Source organism: Solanum pennellii, chromosome 11 (assembly GCF_001406875.1).
Source record: "Solanum pennellii chromosome 11, SPENNV200".
In the NCBI taxonomy this organism is placed as follows: Eukaryota; Viridiplantae; Streptophyta; class Magnoliopsida; order Solanales; family Solanaceae; genus Solanum; species Solanum pennellii.
Window position 1 is genome coordinate 53324091 of NC_028647.1, and position 8397 is coordinate 53332487.

At 30.2% G+C, this 8397-nt stretch overlaps 2 long non-coding RNA genes across 2 annotated transcripts; one reads left to right on the top strand and one right to left on the bottom strand.

Moving 5' to 3' along the window:
* Positions 1-357: 357 nt before the first annotated feature.
* On the bottom strand, positions 358-4833 carry LOC107003308. Its single transcript, XR_001454635.2, has 3 exons — positions 4413-4833; positions 1608-1841; positions 358-654 (listed from the first exon to the last, which is right to left on the bottom strand). It is a non-coding gene; the product is annotated as an uncharacterized LOC107003308 (long non-coding RNA).
* Positions 4834-5088: 255 nt separating this feature from the next.
* LOC107003310 lies at positions 5089-6710 on the top strand. The gene is made up of 2 exons (XR_001454636.1): positions 5089-6467; positions 6551-6710. It is a non-coding gene; the product is annotated as an uncharacterized LOC107003310 (long non-coding RNA).
* Positions 6711-8397: the final 1687 nt, after the last annotated feature.

An 8397-nucleotide genomic window follows, 5' to 3' on the forward strand; every position in this document is an offset into this window, starting at 1 on the left:
AGCAATAAAAAGTTATAACCATTTTAATAACCTAGAAGTGTTGCCCAACATCTCTAATGACCTAAATAAATCTCTAGGAGAACCAAACCATCATGCAACATCAAAAATACGCTATTGAAGTCTCTTGAAGCGCAGAGAAATTTAGGAGAGAAGAATCAAGATAATAATAGAATTATACTCATAAGATTCAGGAATTAAAGTTACTTTTTAAATTTAATTTCATGCAATGAATTTTGAACATCCAAAAATTTGAAGCAATCAATTACATCAAGAGATGTCCATATTCTAAAAAGCAAATGTAGTATTATTTTAGTTTGTGAGTTAAAATAGAAATGTATGCATACAAGTTGGAGGAGGAAGCTATAGAGAGATAGTCTTATTCCAAAAAAAGATAATAGTGCACACCAATTTTATGGTGGATTTAGCCTGAAAATTCAAAAAAAGATTTTAGAACATAAGTTTTAGTGACATCCGAATCGCCATGCCATAACAGTTTAGCACAGGTGGATTGTGACCGATCCGTAGCATAGAAGAATACATAATCTTTGGGATTTTTGCAAAGTTGGTACTCTTTAACTTGCCTCTTTCCTCCACAACTGTTAATTCCTCGAAAGGGTCCTGTACCACAACATGCATTCTTTGATACTTCAAACCCTACACAAACATGAAAATCCATGATATATATTCGTAAATCACAAAGAGCATTGATAGAGTCAGTACATCAAAAATGGTCCTTAGCGGCAATTAATTAACATCCATAGCTTAATTGCTCATAAATATGTATTTTTAGCTGTAATTAACACTCTTTGTATATGTCTCTAAAACTTTTAGCGTCACTGGATCTAACGATACTCAATTGATGTGGGTAAAAACTTTAGCACTCTTCTATTTATTGACGCTAAAAGTTATTTTTTGTTGTAGTGAGTATCAATCACTTCAAGCCAAGTAAAAATAAAACTTACCAAATTTCAAAGGATGGTTAATTCTTTTATCAATTGCTTCATATAAATCAAACAATGTATACTTAAATCCTATTAATTCCTCTTGTAATAGCATCATCGGTTTTGGAAGAGCCAAACTATGCATTTTTTAGTATCTCATTTAGTTCATTTATGCATTCACCACTCTTGTTTTGTTGAAAGGTAAAAACCCTAGCACCAGGAAAACAACCTAAGGGAATCAAAGTAAATATGGCAAATTTTCTTCCTCCTTTCTTGTAAATTTCCTGTTACAATACATAATATTAGTCACATTAATTAATTATATACAAGAGAAAAAGTTCTCAAATATATCGGAACTTTGATCGAAATTGTTGTAATAATATCGAACTTTAGAAAAGACCTTTTACCCCTACACTATTAATAGTGTATTTTTAAGGTATATATATGCTCATATGGACACGTTACTATTTGTAATGATGCAGTATTTATGATGTCCACGTGGGCACACATATACCTTTAAAATACACTATTAAACAGTGCAGAGGTAAAAGATCAACCATAAAGTTGGGTATCGTAACAACAATTTTGCGAAAAGTTCAAATATTTTTCAGTGTCTTTTCCCCGTATAGAAAGACATGTACTTTCAAATGCAATTTATATATATACCTTAAAAACGGATGTGAAATTTGATAATACCATTTCTACAAATTGTTGTTTAGGATATGGAAACTGAATTAACTCGGGACTACTTCGAAAAGCTTCACCATAATTAACTGTTCCAGTACTAAACATGTAAACAGCATTTGAGATGAGTTTTTTTGGAATGCTTATCTCCAACTTTATTCTTTAACAATTTTGTCACCTTCTTGAAATATTTCAATTGTGTTTAAGGTCTATTACCTGCAAAAATTAAGAATAATCTTTAGTTTTTGTTATAAAAGTACTAATTAGTTTCACAAAAAAGCTTCATAATATTGGACTATTACAAACTTAAATGATGTTACATGGATATTGACATATGAGGCTCCTCTTCATTATTAAATTTCTTAATTTCTGTAAGTTTATTTGATAAAAGTCATATGTCATAATAAAAAATTACGGGTTGAGATTTGTTCTAATTGTTCCCACTAAGCATTAGATGACTATTTTTTCAGGATTCAGCTCTGACAAATGCGATATAGTAAAAGATGTTACAGACTATATATGTGTTTGTAAAATATCCAAGTAGTTAGCCAAATTCACTTTATATCTAACAAGATTAAGGCGTGATCTAGAAAAAAAAATACAGAGATCTAAAATCCCATCAAATAAGAATTTCAGAGACGAAAACTCGATTTGACATGAAATCATTTTTTACGTGATATTAATGTAGGGAAGAACTAAGGAAAATAATTTCGTAAATGTACAAAAAAAAATTGTTCAAAATAAGAAGAGTTGATAATAGATAGAAAAAAAGTGAACTTTTTTGTTCCGCTAAAACATTTTATTTTTAAAAAAAGAAAGAAAGAAAGAAAGGAGTCATAACAATGTATCATATCTTTTTAATATAAATTTGGCCTAAAACAAAAATAAAAATAAAAATAAATGGTCATTGCATCGAAATAAGAAATTAAAAAAACGTTTACAATTTCAACCCCATTATTTTTTTAAAAATATTTTTCTTTGACTAAAACTGATGATATTTTAAAGAAATTTTATTTATTTTGGACTAAAAATTACACTGTAAATATAAATGGTCATTGTTATTGTATAAAAAAAAAGTAAATAATTGAAAACTAATTTTGCTTGGATAAGATAATAGAGTTCTGCCATTTTTTTCCTCTTCAAATTGGCCTAATAATTAAATAAGTAGACATACATATCCAGCTAAAACAAGTTGTCTTTTTATTAAAAGAACAAATTTGAAAAACCCAAAGTTGGGTAAAATTTAAATTATATATTAAGCTGAAGTAAGAAGAAATTTATAATTGAAAAAAATAAAATAAAAAGGAAAAAGCATTGTGTAGGATTATGTGACAATTAACGGGTGGCCACAGCCCACATCATCATTTATTTTTTGGGGATAAAGAGATGTGAATAAAACACGCAAAATTTGAAATGTGATCTTTAGGTATTATATACCTTGATCTAATCTAAAGAACAAAAGATACATAATATGGGTGAAATAATTAATAGCATATCCAATTCAACAGTATATATAGTCCTACATATATATCTAAAGCATAGGCCATTTTGGAACATGAAAACATATATTATCCTCTATAGACTATAATCTATATATGTGTTATATTTTATTTGTAAGGTGTAGATTTATATATAGAGTATACTCAAGATAGTTTGTAAAACGACAAAAAATGTTAGCTTCTTTCCAGCAAAAGCCGTTTTTTTGTGAGTCACTAATATATACAACTAATAACTTCCATATTTATATACATAAATTGAGTTCATGATATATGGAAGGTGGCACGAAGCTTCCTATTTCCTTGTTACTTTATTGTCTCTATATAAAACTAGAATACTACTTTTACATGTAATGTCCATTTCATCATGCATAATATCTCCAATTAATTTTTTATTTTATTTTTTTTTTTTAAAAAAAAACCTATGTTATCTATCACCAAAGAATCAATGTCATCCGCAACCAGAAATAAAACTATGAATGTGAGGGTTCCTCCAGTTAGAGGAAGAATCAAGAGACGAATATTTGCTAGTGTTTTTCGTCAAGTCAAGCGATGTTTGAGTAAACACATAGGTGGTTGCATTAACAGAAAGAGGCAAGATTTTTATCCTGAAAATTCATCTTCTACTATCTAATTTTCATGTAAATTAAAGAAGGTATGATCCTACGGCGGCCCTCTAGCTCCAACCCTAGCTAGTTGTATACATTCAACAATTGAAATTTATCAACTTTGAGTTTGTTTTGTTTTGTTTTCTTTCTTTTTCAACTAGTTATTGGAGCCTCTTAAAATTATACCGTAAGATTTATCTTAAATTGCGGGAATGTATTTTTAGTTTCACCTTAATTATGGCTAAGGTGAACATATATGTTTGGATATAATTAATATAATAAAAACATGTTGTGTTTGATTTACTTTTTTTAAAAGAAGTGTTTGGATCGACCCTTTTTATTTGTAAAAATTGACTTAGTTGTCATTAAAAGTTATAATTTTTTTAAAAAAAATTCACCTGATGTTTGACTAAATTCAGATAATGGCCCATTACTTATAAAAACATTAAAGTCAATCGNAAACACATTTTATGATTTTATTTTCATATTTGAGATTTAGTAGATTGTAATTTATAGTAAGCCACATAAGNGTTAAATTTGGAATGTCTAATAGTTTCAAACTTATAAGGCTTACCTAAACTGGCTAAACACAAACACAAAATGCAAGTAGAAGTAATAATTAGAAAATTTAAGAAGAAGAAAAACACATTTTGTCCATGTGTTAGAAAAAATATATGACTTACATGACCACGGTTGGTTTCAAGGAGAGAATCAGATAAGCTTGAAGCAAAATTGACTCCATGAGTAAATCCTTGCTTGTCAATTTGGAAATAAGATGGAATGAGTGGCAAATTAGCGTATTCCGCTACAAATAATAACACAATAGACCATGAGTTACATCTCCACAACTTCAATACGTACTCAACTATATATACATATGAGAAAAATGAAAAATATATATTTCCGAATTATCGTAAATCGTATGAAAAACCAGAGCATATATACCTTTTATACTAACAGACATACACGTCATATGATCTTAATCACCGACCCTCCATTTATTGAATATCGGATAGACGAATAAGATTGTGTCATGTGTCCCTATTTAGTCTTCCGTTAGAGTTAATGGCATACATACATACATACATACATACATACATACATACATACATACATACATACATACATACATACATACATACATATATATATATATATATATATAATATATGAAAAAAGGACAAATATACTCCGAACTATCATATATTGTATGCAGATACTCTCATCATACTTTTGTGACATTGATGCGCCATTTTTAGCTTGCTAGATCAACTTCCCATTTTTGGTTTGCTAAATCAACATGTACGATTTGTTAACTTATAATGTTTTGTATAATGACAAACTATCTTGTGTCGCAGGAAAATCACAGGAAAATCAAGACTAGTGCAACTATGTTAGATACACAAAATCTTACAGATTGATGCTTCAAGAATCAAATCAGCAGCAAGCAATTAACGAGAAAATTGATTCGCTCAAATCAATCTAACCAAAGGTAGTTTCATTCAAATCAATCTGAACTCAAGAAATTAAATCAAATCTTTCAAGATAAATCTGTCATTGCTAGAACTCTATTAAAAAAGATTTATATTAAATCAAGCATGGAAATAAAAAAGGAAATTATCAGCACAAACGATTTCAAGAAGGAAAAGAATATTTGTTTAAAGCTGCAGAGAAGTACTGGAAAGAAAAGCCTCAATTTAAGGAACAAAATAAGGAAAGGAATATATTGTTCAGCATAGAAAGGAAGATCTAAAAGAAGCAGAACACTGGCACACTTGGCAGAGATCACAACCAAGTCATTAAGAAAGGGAAGAACCATAAATCAAGCCCCAAGTGAAGAAGTCTGCCGATCATACAAGGAAAAGATCAAACCAGCAAAGGAAAGTAGAGGAAGCTATCTATTATATTGACATAAATCAACTAAATCACCTCAATCAAGGACATCCTAAACTAATCCTTGATTGAAATAAATCCCTTGAGTTTTTCCTTACAAAGAACACAAGTCATCATCTATATAAACCGACCCAGATTTGTAATGTGAAGAACACATTTTACTTGAACTTATATTGTAATCTTTCTTTATCTTTCATAAAACTCTGTACACCTTTGAGTGAACAATTGTAAAGAAAAGAGAAAGAACGATTGAGTGTAGGTTATACAAGTAGAGGTTGTTTCAAAGAAGAAGGTATTCGCACATCAGACGGGATCTTAATCGTAACATTCTGTAAAACCCAAGTTCTCAACAAGTTCTCAAGAAAATCCTAGTAACCCAAGGGGACTGGACTAGGCACCACATCGATGATCCGAACCGGTATAAAAGCACTCTCTATTATTCACTTACTGCAAGTCATCATTACTGTTTGTCTGTTTTACTAACGTGCAGGTGAGTCGACTGACCAGAGTAGGAAGTTGACCCCCTCTTGACTTTCAATTGGTATAAGAGCAGGTCTCACAGATTCAATGTTTAACCACACGTGAACAAAGATCAAATGACACAGTATCTAATTCCTGGCGCGTTTCTTCAAGACGGACATTCTTCACACTGACCACCATATTTTAATGGACAACATTAATCTCACTGGAAAGACAAATTTAGAATCTTTTTCTCTTCAAATGATCATCAAGAATGGATAGTAATCAAGAAGGGCCCGAAGCCTATTCCAGGATTGACTAAAGAAGATGGCACTAAAAAAACTTTTGATCCTGAATCGTTCGATATTACTAAGGAACAACAAGAGGTAATTCAAACTAACGTTAGAGCTATAAGTTTGTTGTATTGTGCATTAAGCGGAGCAGAATATGACAAAATATCAACTTGCAGAACTGCAAAGGAGATGTGGGACAAACTAGAGGTAACCTATGAAGGAACCACTAAAGTAAAGGAAGCTTTCTCACTCGTAAATGAATACGAGTTGTTCAAATTGTCCGATGATAAAATTGTTGAATCCATGTTTTCAAGATTCAGTAAAATTATTTGTGAACTAAAATCTCTTGGAATGGTATAGTCAAACTCGTTATAAGTCAGTAAGCTTGTTCGAAGCCTTCCCAAAGCTTGGGAAACTAAAGCGACAATTGTTGAAGATTGAGATCTGCAGAACATGACATATGATGAGCTCCAAGGTAATCTAATGGCTTATGAGCAGAATCACATTAACATGTATAATAAAGATGAATAGAAGAAGAATGTTGCATTTGTGAACACCTAATTTTTGACGTGTTTATTTACTCCTATAATATTTTAGTAAGGAATTTTATTTTTATTTGTATTTTGGGTATTTGTTTTTATTAAATTAGTGGCTCAAATGATCCAATTTTCTTTAAATTGGGCTGATTTATATCAATTCTAATTGGCAAATTGATTTTGACCTGGTCAATAGAAATGGTCGAGATTGAATCTCAACCATTCATGATATTTTGATCCAAGGGCTATTATTGGACCCAAACAAAAATACCAAACTCCAAAAAATTACCATTTTTTTTTATTTTACATTTTTCATTTTTCTTCTTTCCCTTACTATCATGCCGCCGGCCGGCCACTGCTGCCGCCACCACCGTCCGGTGGCCACCACCTTTTTGGCCGAAAAAATCTTTAAAATTTTACCATCTTTTCCTTTCAAACCTTTCATCCATATCTATAGCCAAACTCCGTAGATCTAAGGAAAATCAAATATCAATTTTTTACTTTTTTTTCTTAAATTTATAAAGTTCCGGTCATTCTCATCCCAAACCCTTTACATAAATGTGTAGAGCTCTTCAAGGGCTATCATTTGATATAAATTTTAAGTTCAAAATCCGTCAAAAAATTTTCCGGCGACCTTCATTTATCTGGAAGTTATGTCAATCTTTCCCCCCCTCTCAATCTTTATCCAAATTCATCATTATATTTTTTCGTTTGGCCATATAAGTGTCGGATCTGTGTTGTTAATGTTCTTTAAGTTTATCATGTTGATGTTGTTGCTTGAAGTATTATTATTATCATTTTTTTAATTATGTTTTATGTTTATCATTATTTTTTTTACTTTTTTTTCTGCATTATTTTGTTGTGTTTAATCTTTAAGATTGTTTAGATGTTTAGATTTTGTGTTAGTGGGTCAATTTATTTTGGTCTTGATGAAATGGGTCAATATTTGGGCCTATTTTAGATTTTTTTCAGATACCCATCAGCTATTATTCAAGCAATGAATAAAAGAAATGGGTCATCTAAATGACATTTAAGCCTATTATTTTCTTATGACCCATATAACTATATTCAATTAATGAATAAAGTAAATGGATCATCTAAAAGGGCAAATGATTCATTCAATTTATCTCATTTTTCTTTAAAAAAAAATTAAAAAAAAAATTCATTGCCTGTCTTGGGTGGCACCTTGGGAAAACAAAGAGTCCATGCATTGACTCTTAAGTTTTCAAGAAAAGTTAGAGGTTTAATGTTGAACACCTAATTAAACCCCCTTCTTTTTCCCATTTAAAAAAAGCAGAAAAAAGATTGAAAGAATATTGCAAGAAAAAAAAGCTTTTAAAAACTTCTTCTTCTTAAAAAAAATAAAGATATTTCTCATGGGTTGTCTTGGGAATTCAATTTAATTTGTTTTTATTATTTGCTTGTCATCAACTCTAGGTATTTCTTTTTACATTTCAATGTAATCTTGGATTAATGTTTATGTTCTT